At 38.5% G+C, this 15,241-nt stretch overlaps 1 non-coding gene across 1 annotated transcript; it reads right to left on the bottom strand.

Annotated features, from left to right (window-relative positions):
* Positions 1–14,881: 14,881 nt before the first annotated feature.
* Positions 14,882–14,943, bottom strand: LOC119626384 (U7 small nuclear RNA). The gene has a single exon (XR_005242555.1). It is a non-coding gene; the product is annotated as a U7 small nuclear RNA (small nuclear RNA).
* Between the last annotated feature and the right edge of the window lie 298 nt (positions 14,944–15,241).

Raw genomic sequence — 15,241 nt, 5'->3', positions numbered from 1 at the left:
CATAGAAAATATGCAAATGAATGGGTGTGTCTGTGTTCCAATACAAATCTATCGTTATAGAAACAGACAGCTGGCCTGTGGGCTGTCATTTGCTGACTGCTACTCTATAGTCTTAGATCAAGAAACTACTTGAATTGCCACAGTATTGGCCTATAACAATTGAATGTCCCCCAGTTTTAAGAACAGCCCAATTTCAAATGATCTTAAGATGAAATGTTCACATTTTTGCCCCAATGTTATCGTTCCTACGTTATTAGGTGTATTAGTTATACATGACTATATAAAATATTTACCCCAAAATGTTGTAGCATAAAATAGCAAATACTTATTATCTCATAGTTTCTCTGGGTCAGGAATCTGGGACTGGCTTAGCTGAGTGCCTGTGCCTCAAAGACTCTTACAAAGCTGAAATCAATTTACATCAACGGGGGCTATGGTCTCATCTGAAAGTTTGACCGAGGGGAGATCCTCTTTCAAACTCACTCAGATGTTGGCAAGATTAAGTTATTTAGAAGCTTCTCTCAGTTCCTTGCCATGAGGGTCTTTCCATGGGGTAGCTCGCCACATGGCAGCTGGCTCCCATCAGAGGGAGCAAGTGAGACAGCAAGAAAGGGCAAAAATACAGAAGTCAGAGTCCTTGTGCAATAACCCAATCTTTGTAACATCCCATCACTTTTTTCACTTTGTATGAACCATAAGTAAGTCGCTAAGTCCAACCCATACCTGGGGGGAGGAGATTATACAAGGGTCTGAATACCAGAAGCCAGAAATCATTTGGAGCCATTTTAGAGGCTGCCTACCATGTAAGGGCTAGGTATTTCATTCATTCCTTCACAAATATTTATTGAGCACCTATTATATGCAAGGCACTACAGTAGGCAGTACATAGAACAGAAAAAAATTGCTGTTCCCATTCTGGTGAGAGAAGACAGATGATAAACAAGAAAAGGGAATTAATACAAAATGTCAGCTAGTGTTACAAACTAAATGTGCCCTCTCAAAATTCATATGTTGAAGCCCTGATTCCCAGTGTGGCTATCTTTGGATGGGGCTGCTAAGGAGGTCATTAATGTGAAATGAGGTCATAATGGTGGGTCTGTGATCTGATAGAATAAATGTTCTTATAGGAGACACCAGAAAGTTTGCTCACTCTCTTATCTCACGGGGAAAGTCCCCACATGAGGACACAGTCAGAAGACAGTCATCTACAAGCCAGGAAGAAAGTGCTCACCAGAACTGGAATTTGTTGGCATGCTGATCATGGACTTCAATGTCTGTTGTTGGCTGGGCATGGTGGCTCACGCCTGTAATCCCAGCATTTTGGGAGGCCGAGGCAGGTGGATCATGAGGTCAAGAGTTTGAGACCAGCCTGACCAACATGGTGAAACACTGTCTCTATTAAAAATACAAAAATTAACCAGGCATGGTGGCATGCGCCTGTAATCCCAGCTACTCAGGAGGCTGAGGCAGGAGAATCGCTTGAACCCGGGAGGCAGAGGTTGCAGTGAGCCGAGATTGCCCCACTGCACACCAGCCATCTGGTCTGGGGTATTTTGTTATGGAAGCCTGAGTATGTAAATTTAGGTGGTGATAAGTATCATGGAGAAAAATAAAGCAGGGTAGCACTGGAGAAGGGTTTGCAACTTTAAATTGGGTAGTTAGTGTAGGCCCAACAGAGGTGACATCTGAGCAAAGTGTGTAGGAGGTGAAGGAGTGAGCCAATACAAATATGGGAGTTTCAGAGGAAACAGCTAGCGCACGGACCGTGAGACTGGGAGCATGTTGTTCAAGGAGTGGCAAGGACAAGCTATATGGGACAAAATGTATGTAGGGGGTTAGGAGGAAAATATGTGGGGTACTATCAGTCATTGTAAAAATTTTTGCTTTTCCTCTTAATCAAATAGGGAGTCATTGCAGGGTTTTCAACTGAGCAGTGCTGTGATCTAGCTGATATTTTAATGTGGCCCTCTGGCTGCTGTGTGGAGAAAAGATTAGGTAGAAAGGCAAGATTGAATGCGGGAAGGCCAGTTAGAAGATGATGGCAGCTTGGTGGGAGATGGAGGTGGTAATGGGTGGAGATAATGAGAAGTCAACCACTCATTTTCACTCTCAGAAGCAATATGCTATTTTAGAAGCCTCTTCATTAGCAGAGCCTAATCAATAAAGGTTTTGTTTGTAAGGGGTGACATGGAAAGAGTCCCAGACCTGAGGCCAAGAGACCAGGTCCTAGTCTGGACTCCATCAGTTTAACAGAGTGATAAAAGACGAATCAGTCAACCTCTGGATCTCTGTGTCTCCCTCAGTAAAAGAAGATGTTTGGACAAGGTCCTCTCTAACTCTACAGGTATAATTTTATGAGACTCAGTGGAAAGTAGATTTGGAACAAATGAACAGTTAGATTACTGTTCACTTTAAGCTTGATCATTCCTTGTGAGGGAAGAAAAAACACAGAAAATTGCAGAGCTGGGCCTTCAGGAAAATTAACAAACAATTACCAGCAAAATAATATCCTTGGGAAAAACTCCATGTTTAATCTGTAGGTAGCCTGGGGCCTAAGTAGATTGAAGGATGTACATCAGTGAATTTTCCCAATGCAGATGAACAAAACAAAATTCAACCCGAAATCAGACAAGATCTTATTCCTTAGGGAGGGAAGTGACATAATAGTTTTACAGAGAGTTCAGTGATTCTAATCTCTCTCCATGTTTCCACATGTCAAATCCAATGCACCTTGACAAGGTGTTGCCCCTCAAATAGAGGGATTAAGGATTATTACTTGCCACCCTCTGGAAATGCACCTGAAGAAACTGGTAGGATCCAAAGAAGGCATCCTTAAACACTCATGTGAAACAGGTTGAGACTTAGTGACAACTGCTTCCAGAGCGCCATCAGGCAGTTATCCAAGCCAAAACCACATCCATGCCACCAAATATCTTTGTTAGTAACAAACTTACAATTTTTAACTGCTGGAGGGCAGTGCAAGAAGTTGCCACTAGCATTTTTGGACTGCCCATTGCCTACCAGGTGTATGTAGATGTTCACTCATTTATTCCTCACAATGATTTTGGGAGGTAAGATATTATTATCTGTTTTGCAGAAGTAGGAACTGAGCCTGACTTGCCTAAGGACTTGCAGCTAGGAAGTGCAGAGCAGAGATTGCTTACAATACCCAAGTTCTCCGCTCCACGATGCTGCCATGCTAATGTGTTTTGTCTCGGGGTTGGTGCTGATCACTACATTCTTAATATTCACTGAGCACTGAATTGAACATCAGTCACATATTATTCATGTTCTAGTTGTTTTTATTCTCAGAGCTAATGTCAGGAGTGCATTGGGAGAGTTTAAGAGCACCAAATAATTTCAGAAACCATGCAAGGCTGTAGAATTGTAAAATAAGTGATGAGTCTGTAGGGAATGGTTTAGAGGGTGATAGTGGCCTCTGCAGTTCAACTAATCTATACTCAAACTTGTAACTCCACCACTTAGTAGCCATGTGACCTTGGTCAAGTTACTTAACCTCTCTGAGCCTGAGCTTCTTCATTTGTAAAAGAAGAGCAATAATGGTGTGTGCCTCATTAGATTCTAGGTACATACATAATATGAAAATTCACATAAATTACTTAGAATAGTGCCTAATACATGGTAAATACTCAATAAATATTGTAGAGTATTATTGTTTACCTAAAAAATAACCTTCTTTGAGATTGCTAACGCTGTTTCTTTGTCCCTGCTGACTTTTTAGGCTGTGTGTTTCATGAATTTATTTGTTTTTTAATAACAAATCTGAGACCAACTGATATAATTCTTTTGTTCCAAAATTATAACTAGTCTTGATCTTCATGGTCAAATCCTCATTGAATTGGTGGTATATTGCTTGTCAATTCAAACCTGACATAGAAAAATAATCTGTTCCACAACTCTGGTGTTAAACCCACCATGGCTGGAATTATAAGAAAATTTCCATTTAAGGACTCTCCACAATGTGATGCTCTAAATGGCCTCCCAGGAATGTGCTCTTGTCTTTCCAGAGGCTTTTCTGGTCTCATAAATAAGCAGAATGACCAGGGTAGCAAGCGTTGCCAACCGAGGAGTACATGAATTGTCCGAAAGAGTTTCTCACCAAATAACTTCTGATCAGTTTTTGCATTGACAGGCCTAATTTTTCAAGAATAGTCAGAAATGCAGATTTTGAAATTTTTGTGTGTGGCAAAAATTCTGTACTTTCCAAATGTTGGCAACTGATTCAGATGGGAGGCACAGGCAAGCAATTAAATATTGCTAACTAATTCAGTGTTGACAACTAACCGAGATGGGATGCAGAGGCCATAGCTCAAAGGTCCCATCTGGTTTGAAAATTTGAGATGATTAATAAAAGAGTAAAACTTAGAAGAATGAAAATAGTCTCGGCAAAATGGATTTAAAATTTTAGGAATGTTTTCTAGACATATTGGTTTGGATCCAAAAAACTACCTACAGGGAACAGTTCTCCTAATTATTTTGCCCGTACAGAACCACTTGAAACCACATGGCAGGGGTCACCTTCAGCTTGTAGAAAATAGCTGGCCCCTCCACAGTTTTCAATTTAACTTGAAAGCAGAATGGATCTCTGATGATTGGTGATGACGAGCATCTTTTCATGTGTGTATTGGCTATTTGTATGTCATCTTTGGAGACATGTCTATTCATACTTTTGCTCATTTTAAGATCAGCTTATTTGATGTTTTTGTAATTGTAGGAGCTCTTTACATATTCCGGATATTAACCATCATTAAATCTATGATTAACAAATATTTCCTTTTATTCTGTAAACTTTTTTTTCAAGTTTGGGTCTCACTCTGTCACTCAGGCTGACATGCAGTGGCATGATCATGTCTTACGGCAACCTTGAACCCCTGGGTTCAAGCAATCCTTTTGCTTCAGCCTCCCAAGTAGCTGGGACCACAGGCACACACTACCACACCTAGCTAATAAAAAATTTTTTTTTTTAGAAACGAGATCTCACTATGTTACCCAGGCTCATCTCAAGCCCCTGGCCTCAAGCAATCTTCCTACCTTGGCCTCCCAAAGTGCTGAGATTACAGGTGTAAGCCACCATAACCAGGCTTGTAAATTGCATTTTCACTCTCTTGTGCTCTTTAATGCATGAAAGTTCTTAAGTTTGCTATAGTTTCATTTGTCTGTTTTTTCATTGTGTTGCCTGTACTTTTGGTGTCATATCCAAGAAATTCATTGCCAAGTTCAGTGTCAATAAATTTTTCCACCATGTTTTCTTCTAGGAGTGTTGTAGTTTGGGGTCTTATGCTTAGAAGGTGCACTTTGAGATCCAGGAAAGATCCTGATCTTTTCATTTGAATAACTATCTGCATCCATCAGCTTAATGGATCATTTCCACCCTCAAGGCTAATATTCTAAGGGGAGCAAGAGTAGTCCCCTTATTCTAAGCTAACTTATCCCCATCACTGCCCCACCTGTGACCAAACCTTCATATCCAATAGCCCTGCTGTTTCTTTGTGCAGTTGCGAAGGGGGAGATGTATGTCAACAGTCTCTCGAGAATGAAACACTGCCTGCCTGCCTGCCTGCCTGCCTCCCTGCCTATATATATCTTTCTAATATATATAAAGATATGGGCCAGGCGAGGTGGCTCATGCTTGTAATCCCAGCACTTTGGGAGGCTGAGGCAGGTGGATCACCTGATCTCGGGAATTTGAGACCAGCCCAACCAACATGGAGAAACCCAGTCTCTACTAAAACTACAAAAAATTAGCTGGGCATGGTGGTGCATGCCTGTAATCCCAGCTACTCAGGAGGCTGAGGCAGGAGAATTGCTTGAACCTGAGAGGCAGAGGTTGTGATGAGCCAGATCGCGCCTTTGCACTCCAGCCTGGGCAACAAGTGTGAAACTCCGATTCAAAATAATAATAATATCGAGTGGTAAGATGACTTGAAACCCTCTCTCTTCCTTTGGTGGTTGGAAGAGAAACCTCATGCTAAGAGAGAAGCATTTTGCACCCAGTGCTATTCATAATAAAGTGATTTGAAGAAATTCGATAATGAGACCCAGGATGGAGAGGATATGATTATGTCTACTTTCTACTTTCATATTTAGGCCCAAAGTCTTGGTTCTGTTCCAGAATTGTGACCTTCCAGATAAGTCTAAGATAACCAATTTATGAAAAACAGCACATTTCTATGACAACCAACATATAAAAGTATAGGTGAAGACCAGAAGAAGGGCCAAAAAGATGATACATTGTAATAACTTTCTGCTCTTTCAGAGACAAAGGAAAAGAGATTCAACTAATCCCAGAACTTTGGTAACAAAATTCCAGGCAAAGTTAACAAGTATGTTACAAGTGTGATCCATAGGAATAATGAAAAAATGGTGGGACTTTCACTAAGTTGGAACTGTTTTTCTCCTGAAATAGCTAAAACCAACACAATATACAATTACAAATATTCCTCTATTTTGTGAAGATGATGCCATCTAACCAATATGAGAAATTCATATTACTAACATCAAGGATGTGGGGGCAGGTGCAGTGTCTCACACCTGTAATCCCAGCACTTTGGGAGGCCAAAGAGGGAGGATTGCTTCAAGCCAGGAGTTTGAAACCAGTCTGGGCAACAAAACAAGACCCCATCTTTACAAAAAACAAAAAACAACAAAAAAAAAACTGTTTAAGTTAGACAGGTGAGATGGTACACATCTGTGGTTCCAGCTACTGGAGGCTGAGGCTGGAGGATCTTTGAAGCTAGGTGTTAAAGGCTATGATCATACCACCGCACTCCAACCTGGATGGGAGAGTGAGGCTCTGTCTCACAAAAAAAAAAAAACAAAAAAAAGAAGAAGAAAAAAAGTCAAACCTATTTCTATTTTTTAATTTTTAATTTTTGTGGGTACATAGTATACATAGTAAGTGTCTATATTTATGGGGTATATAAGATGTTTTGATACAGGCATGGAATGTGTAATAATTACATACTGGAGAATAGGGTATCCATCCCCTCAAGCATTTATCCTTTTTACACACCACCCAATTATACTCTTTTCATTATGTTAAAATGTGCCAATTAAGTTATTATTGACTACAATCACCCTGTTGTGATGTCAAATAGTAGGTCTTATTCATTCTTTCTATTTTTTTGTACCCATTAACCATCCCCATTTCCCCCCACCTCCAGCCCCTCGCTACCCTTCCCAGCCTCTAGTAACCATCTTTCTACTTTCTATGTCCATGAATTCAATTGTTTTGATTTTTAGATCCCACAAAGAAGTGAGAACATGCCATGTTTGTCTTTCTGTGCCTGGCTTATTTCACTTAACGTAATGATCTCCAATTTCATCCATGTTGTTGCAGATGACAGGATCTCATTCTTTTTTATGGATTAACAATACTCCATTGTATATATGTACCACATTTTCTTTATCCAGTCATCTGTTGATGGACACTTAGGTTGCTTCCAAATCTTGGCTATTGTGAACAGTGCTGCTGCAAACAGTGTAGGTATCTCTTTGATATACTGATTTGCTTTCTTTTGGTTATATACTCAGCAGTGAGATTGCTGGATCATGTGGTAGATCTATTTTTCATTTTTTTGAGGAACTTCCAAACTGTTCTCCATAGTGGTTGTATTAATATACATTCCCACCAACAGTGTAGGAAGTTTCCCTTTTCTCCACATCCTCGCCAGCATGTTATTGCCTGTCTTTTGCATGTAAGCCATTTAAACTGGGGCGAGATTATATCTTATTGTTGTCTTGATTTGCATCTCTCTGATGATCAGTGATGGTGAGCACCTTTTCGTGTGCCTGTTTGCCATTTATATGTCTTCTTCTGAGAAATGTCTATTCAAATATTTTGCCCATTTTTGTATTGGATAATTAGATTTTTTTTTCCTATAGAGTTCTTTGAGCTCTTTATATATCCTGATTATTAATCCCTTGTCAGATGGGTCGTTTGCAAATATTTTCTCCAATTCTGTGGGTTATCTCTTGACTTTGTTGATTGTTTCCTTTGCCATGCATAGGCTTTTTAACTTGATGTCATCTCATTTGTCCATGTTTGCTTTGGTTGCCTGCGGTTGTGAACAAGAAATCTTTGCCCAGACCCCATGTCTTGGAGATATTCCCTGAGGTTTTCTTGTCATAGTTTCAGAGTTTCAGGTCTTAGATTTAAGTGTTTAATCTATTTTAATTTGATGTTTGTATATGTCAAAAGATAGGGATCTAGTTTCACTCTTCTGCATATGGATATCCAGTTTTCCCAGCACCATTTATTGAAGAGACTATCTTTTCCCCAGTGTAGTTTTTGGCACCTTTGTTGAAAATGAGTTCACTGTAGGTGTGTGGATTTGTTTTTGGGTTCTCTATTCTATTCCATTGGTCTATGTGTCAGTTTTTATGCCAGTACCATGCTGTTTTATTTCCTATAGCTCTGTTGTATAATTTGAAGTTAGCTACTGCAGTTTTGTTCTTTGTTCTTAGGATAGCTTTGGTTATTCTAGGTCTTTTGTGGTTTTATATAAATTATAGGGGTTTTTTTTCTATTTCTGTGAAGGATGTCATTGGTTTACATTGAATCTGTAGATTGGGTGGTATGGACATTTTAGCAATATTGACTCTTCCAGTTCATGAACATGGAATTTCTTTCCAGTTTTTGGGATCCTCTTCAATTTCTTTCATTGGTGTTTTATAGTTTTCATTACAGAGAGATCTTTCACTTATTTGGTTAAGTTGATTGCTAGGTATTTAATTTTATTTGTGGTTATTGTAAATGGGATTACTTTTAAAATTTTTTTTTCAGATTGTTCACTCCTGGCATATAGAAATGCTACTGATTTTTGTATGTTGATTTTGTATGATTTTGTTTCCTGTGAAATACTAACTCCGGCCATTATTATGTTTAAAATGATGCATTTTCCCCTCTTCCTGTTCTGGGTTCCATTACAAGTATTCTTCACATTCACTAACAATGAATGGTACCATTATAAAATGTCTTATTTCTAGTCCTTAAATTTCTTCTCTGGCCCTAGAAGAAGTTAAAGGAGTGGATAGGAAAAAGCATGTACTCTAATACACATGTGTAGAGAGAAAGGAAATCCCATAGTAGCTTGGTGGGCTAGGTGGGATAGGATTGGGTACCTTGATGTGAAACTGAGAAAGCTAGTCCACTTCTTTCCTGATACTTTATTCATATAATTAAACTTACTACAGGTCCTTACAACCGCTCTAAAAGTCCAAATTCCTTACTGACATTTCTCAGTTTGGACCTGTAATATTTCAGCCCACATCAACTTTTCTCTATTCTGCTCTATAATTCTAAACCTGAGAGTCTACATACTCTTTTTTCCAGAATTCCTTGACAACTGGCTGTTGTCGTTGTTGTTGTTGTTATTTTCTGACCGTAGAGGACACTGGCAGGATGTAGAAAATAAAAAGATGGAGAATCCATTCTTCTTCCTCCCTATCTGCGTCTAGACCTCCTTTGCAAGTGACTGTATCCTTCTGCAACCCACATCATCTCCATAGTAGCAGCATCAGGCATGAGTTCTAGCATAGCCAAACAGCCCTTCTCTGCACATCTGGACTCTGGTAACAGCATGTTCATCCTTTTGTCTCCCAGACATAAGAATTGTAGTTGCTTCATGAGTTACTAAACTGTTGTTTACTAACCACTCCACCCACATTTTATTCTAAATCTCTCTCATCTCTCTCTCTCTCTCTCTCTCTCTCGTTCCATTACCCATGTAACCAATTCCTTGTATTAAATTCATTCTGTTTAAAATATCTAGAGATATTTCTGGTTTTTTTTTTTTTTTTTTTGACTCGGATCCTGATTAACTCCAACCTACCTTTCTAGTCTTATCTCCTTCTTACCACTAAAATCAAACACTACCTCTTACACTGACCCACATATCATATGCTCCAGTCATACTGTACTCGCTCCCCTTTCACCTAAGTCATGTGCCACTTAAAAAAAAGTCAGAAACAACTTGGATCAAACACAACTAACCTTTTAGATTTACCACAGGAAGAAAGAATATTGCCATGATAGAGTCTTTGTATTATTAATACACCTTCAGTTAATAATTTTGAAGGTTTTGTTATCAGATTAAGAATTTGTGGGGCTGGGGCTGGGGAAGACTGAGGATATAGCTACTTTTAGTTGTAGAGAAATAAAGAAAACTACATTTGCACCTGTGAATACTTATTGAAAATCATACTTGCACCACCCCACATCAAATTAATTTCCTTTTTCTCTCTTTCCATTGCTCTCCCTTAACCTTGAATTTTAACATAGACTTTGGCATAATAAACTTATTGTTCCTCAGTTTAATTACTCAAGAAAAAACCCCAAGTTCTATGACATGGCAGTTGGTAATTTTGCTCTGATGTGAATTTGATCATGAATACTTTGCAGATGGTGCAAAACCAAAATGGCTTATTGATGAGTGAGGCTCGCAGAGCAGTGGCTTTCACATTTCTCTATAGGAGGGGCTTAGAGTATACAATCTGGCTTGTAGGGATTGCTTGGCCAACATTCCGTTAACTTTGATCAAGAAAAATAGCAACATTTTCCTAAGACACATATATTCATTCTTTATATTAGAATCAGAGAATGTCAATTGTCCATATCAAATAATTCTTTTTATTATTATTGTTATTAATTGAGTGCCTTGGAAGGGGACTTTCAGAAAGGGAAGCATTTGCTCTCTACTGCTATTACTGCTAGCCAACCGCGAGACCAGAATCCAAGCTCAATGTGGCTCTGTTATTCTCTTCTCATTGCCAAGTATATAGTAGCTTTAAGGATGTAACAAAAATATTCTGTGTGAGAAGAAAGCCAACTGATAGTGCTGATGATGGCAATAAAGAGAACTAAAGTCTGAGAAAGTGAAAGTATTCATATATTGAGGATTAGCAACTGTTTCAGATATGTCACCTGTGAATGTCAAGAAACTACTCTAAAATGTAGATTGCAGAAAATTTGGAAAGAGGAGGGGCACACCCATAATCTCATAATTCCAAAACAGCAAGATGAACATTTTGGAATATATATTTCCAGCTGGTTGGTTTTCTATGTGTTTTGAATATTGAGGTGATAGTATCCTACCTTTTTTATCAAATATATCAATAAAAACACTATCAACAGATAAATTTTAACAGACATGTTCTATTCCATTGTGTTGAAGTAATACAATTTACTTAATAATTGTCCTAATCAACTACTAATTTTCTAATTTTATTATCATCATAAATAACACTGTAGTGACCGCTTTATAAATAAATTTAACTGAAATTTTACAATCTTAGGGATATGTGTGTATGTGTACACATACATGTACATAGATATACATACATATGTGTATGTGTATATATACATATGCGTATGCATATAAGTGGAACTATTAAATCAAAAGACTGTGAATATTTTAAAATATATTAATTCATATTACAAAATGCTTTCCAGAGAGGTTAGTCTAATTTGTATCTCCAGTAGCTGTATAAGAGAGGATTTATCTCACTATAATCTTACTAACATTGAGTATTATCACTTTTAATAATTAGATCTTAGTGATGATATGACAGAAAAATCTAATTCATTTTTATCTAAATCTGCTTTGTAATGTTTTAATAACTATTTGTTGAATAAACTGTTCTTTCACCACTGATTTATCTCTTTTATTCTTAAATGGTTGTATAGAATTGGATCTTTATGGACTCCTCCTGTTCTATCCATCTAATTTTCATACTGATACCACAAACACTGATTTATTATAATTTCATAATGTGTTTTACTCTCTGATAGCACGTCATTGGTCTTTTTAGCATAGTTCTAAGCTAATTTCAGCTTTTTAGAACACTTTTGGTTTTACTTCTGCTATAGTACAGTGTGTTTTACCTTAAATTATGACTGCATAACTTATCTCCCAGAAGAAACAGAAAACTCATTGAAGGTGGAGATTTTAAAATCTTTTTTACTATCTCCCTTTCTAAATCACAGTTATTTACTTACGAAAATACAGCAAAGCCTTTCAACTGCAAGCAAATGGATTGTTAGAATCAACTTCAAAACAGTCTGTACTCTCCTGCTTTCTGAATTTCCTGGAATCTTGAAGAAGCTCCTTTGTAACTTCTATGTCACTTCCCTCAATCGCCATCCAGTCACATCCAACAATTCCTTAAGCAAGAACATACAGAATTGACAATTGCTTCTGAGGGTAATTTGTTCGACACACTGACCTATATATATCCTACCCACTAATAAGCACTATTGAAAGACAGACTAATAGATCATTATTATTATACAGGATAAATGGAGATACAGCTAAATAGTAATGAATTTTATTTGGTAATTGCCCACATAAGAGAAAAAATTATCATTTAAAATAACTGTAGTTACTAATTAGTTATTAACTCTACCTGTCATCTGTGACTTTTATTGTCTTTAAAAATAGTGCAGAAGTTCACTGGAGACATTCACAAACCAAATAAGTGGTCCTTTATTTGTTTAAGAAATTACTTTGATCAAATAAGTAGTTTCTAAATCAAAGTATTCTTTAGAAACACCTAATGATTTAAAATGTAAATTCCTTGCTACCATAGAGAAAGTCTGACTTCATAAGGCCAGGGTTGGAACCAGGAATCTGTTTTGTTTTGTTTTGTTTCCTTTTTAAATTCCCTAGATGATTCTAATATAGCTGTTTGGGAACTACTAGGTTAGAACATGTTATTAATGAGGCTGAGATCATTGCAATACATTTATTCTATTTTATGTATTATTCTTATTTTGGGAAAGGATCTGGCTCCGCTGTCCTGACTGGAATGCAGTGGTATGATCATCACTCACTGCAACCTCAAACCCCTGGGCTCAAGCGATCCTCTCACCTCTGCCTCTTGAGTGGCTGGGACTGCAGGTGTGCACCATCAAGCCCAGCTAATTTTTGTATTTTTTGTAGAGACAGGGTTTTGCGATGTTGCCCAGGCTGGTTCGCTCTATTTATCCAAGACATAAATATTCTACAGGATGCTATTCAAAATCATTAGGTGTTATAGGGGGCCCAGAGGAGTTGATTCCCAGGTAACTTGACATTCTCATAGAAATGACGAGAAAAATAGACAAGGGGCATCCATGTTGGAGTCATTTATCTTTCAAATCTTCATACAACGTACTTTTAACTCTTGGATCAGAACAGCATGCCTGGAACTGGTCTTCGTGTAAGCAGAGGAGGGAATTCCGGATTGAATTGAAGGATACCAGATAGGTACCACCCCTTCCTATCCACTCCCACTCCACCGGCCTTTTTGGCAAATGATCTCCCTTATTGCCAGTATAACAGACATCTTATATTTAAAACTTGATTCTTTCCAGTTACTCCCTAATTATTCCATTCACTCTATATCATAACTGAACATCCATAATTACTAGACAGGATGCTAATCTCTGGCAAGAGGGCTATAAGCAACTCAATCCCGATCCTCAGGGAGTTGAAATCCAGAGTGGGATGCAGCCCTATTCATCTGTAACACAACAATGATACGTGCAGTGAAAGAAGAGGGCTCTGAACCCAGATGAGAAGGTGAAATGAAGTGAGAACCCACAGGCACACCATATTAATTGTGCTCCACTTTCTTGTGCTTCATTGTATTGCACTTCACAGATACTGCATTTCTTTACAAATTAAAGATTTGTGGCAACGCTGCACTGAGCAGGTCTATTGGCACCATTTTTCCAACAATGTGCTCAATTCATGTCTCTGCCATATTTTGGCAATTCTTATAATATTTCAAACTTGTTCATTATTGTTATATCTGTTACAATGATCTGTGATCAATGATCTCTGGTGTTTCCATTGTAATTGTTTTGGGCAGCATTAGAGCACACCTGTATAAGATGGTGAACTTAACTGGTCAATGCTGGGTGGATTCTGACTGATCCACTGACCGACTTCCTCCTTTTCTTCCTTTCCTCAGGCCTCCCTATTACCTAAGACACAACAGTGTTGAAATTAGGCCAGTTAATAACCTACAATGGCCTCTAAGCATTCAAGTGAAAGAGCCACACAGCCCTCATTTTATTTTTTATTATTTATTTATTGAGTCTCGCTCTGTCACCCAAGCTGGAGTGCAGCAGCACAACCTTGGCTCACTGCAACCTCCACCTCCCCAGTTCAAGTGATTCTCCTGCCTCAGCCTCCTGAGTAACTGGCACCCGCCACCATGCCCAGCTAATTTTTGTATTTTTAGTAGAGATGATTTCACCATGTTGGCCAGGCTGATCTCAAACTCCTGACCTCAAGTGATCCACCTGCTTCAGCCTCCTACAGTGCTGGGATTACAGGCATGAACTACTGTGCCCAGCCTCATCTCTCATTTTAAATCAAAAGCTATAAATGATTAAGTTTTGTGAGAAAGGCATGTCAAAAGCTGAGACAGGCTGAAAGCTAGGCCTCTTGTACCTAGCAGCTGACTTGTGAATGCAAAGAAAAAGATCTTGAAGAAAATTAAAAGTGCTACTTCAGTGAACACATGAATGATAAGAGAGAAACAGCATAATTGCTGATATAGACAAAGTTTGAGTGGTCTGGGTAGAAGATCAAACCAGCCACAACATTCCCTTAAGCCAAAGCCTAACCTAGAGCAAGGGCCTAACTCTCTTCATGACGGCTGAGAGAGGTGTGGAAGCTGCAGAAGAAGTTTGAAGCTAGCAGTTCATGAGGTTAGAGGAAATAAGCCATTTCCAAGACAGAAAAGGTGAACTAGCAAGTGCTATTGTAAAAACTGCAACAAGTTATCCTGAAGATCTAGCTAAGGTCATTGATGAAGGTGGCTACACTAAAGAGATTTTCCTCTTCCCCACGCCCCCCTCCCCAACCATGGGGGTTTTTGGATGAAAACCGGAAAACCTGCTAGACAAATTCTAAAAGAGCTATAACACTAACAACAGATTTTCAATGTAGGCAAAAAAGTCTTCTATTGAAAGATGCCATCTAGGATTTTCACAGCTAAGGAGGAAAAATCCATGCCTGGCTTCACAGCTTCAAAGGACAGGCTGACTCTCTTGTTAGAGGCTAATGCAGCTGGTGACTTTAAATTGAAGTCAATGCCCATTTGCCATTCTGAAAGTCCTAGAGCCCTTCAGAATTATGCTAAATCTACTCTGCCTGTGCTCTAGAACATCAAAGCCTAGATGATAGCACATCTGTTTATGGCATGGTTTAATGAATATTTTAGGCCC

The sequence above is a fragment of the Chlorocebus sabaeus genome, chromosome 20 (genome assembly GCF_047675955.1).
Source record: "Chlorocebus sabaeus isolate Y175 chromosome 20, mChlSab1.0.hap1, whole genome shotgun sequence".
Taxonomy (NCBI): Eukaryota; Metazoa; Chordata; class Mammalia; order Primates; family Cercopithecidae; genus Chlorocebus; species Chlorocebus sabaeus.
The sequence above is the reverse complement of the archived record's forward strand: the minus strand, read 5'-3'. Positions and strand labels throughout refer to the sequence as shown.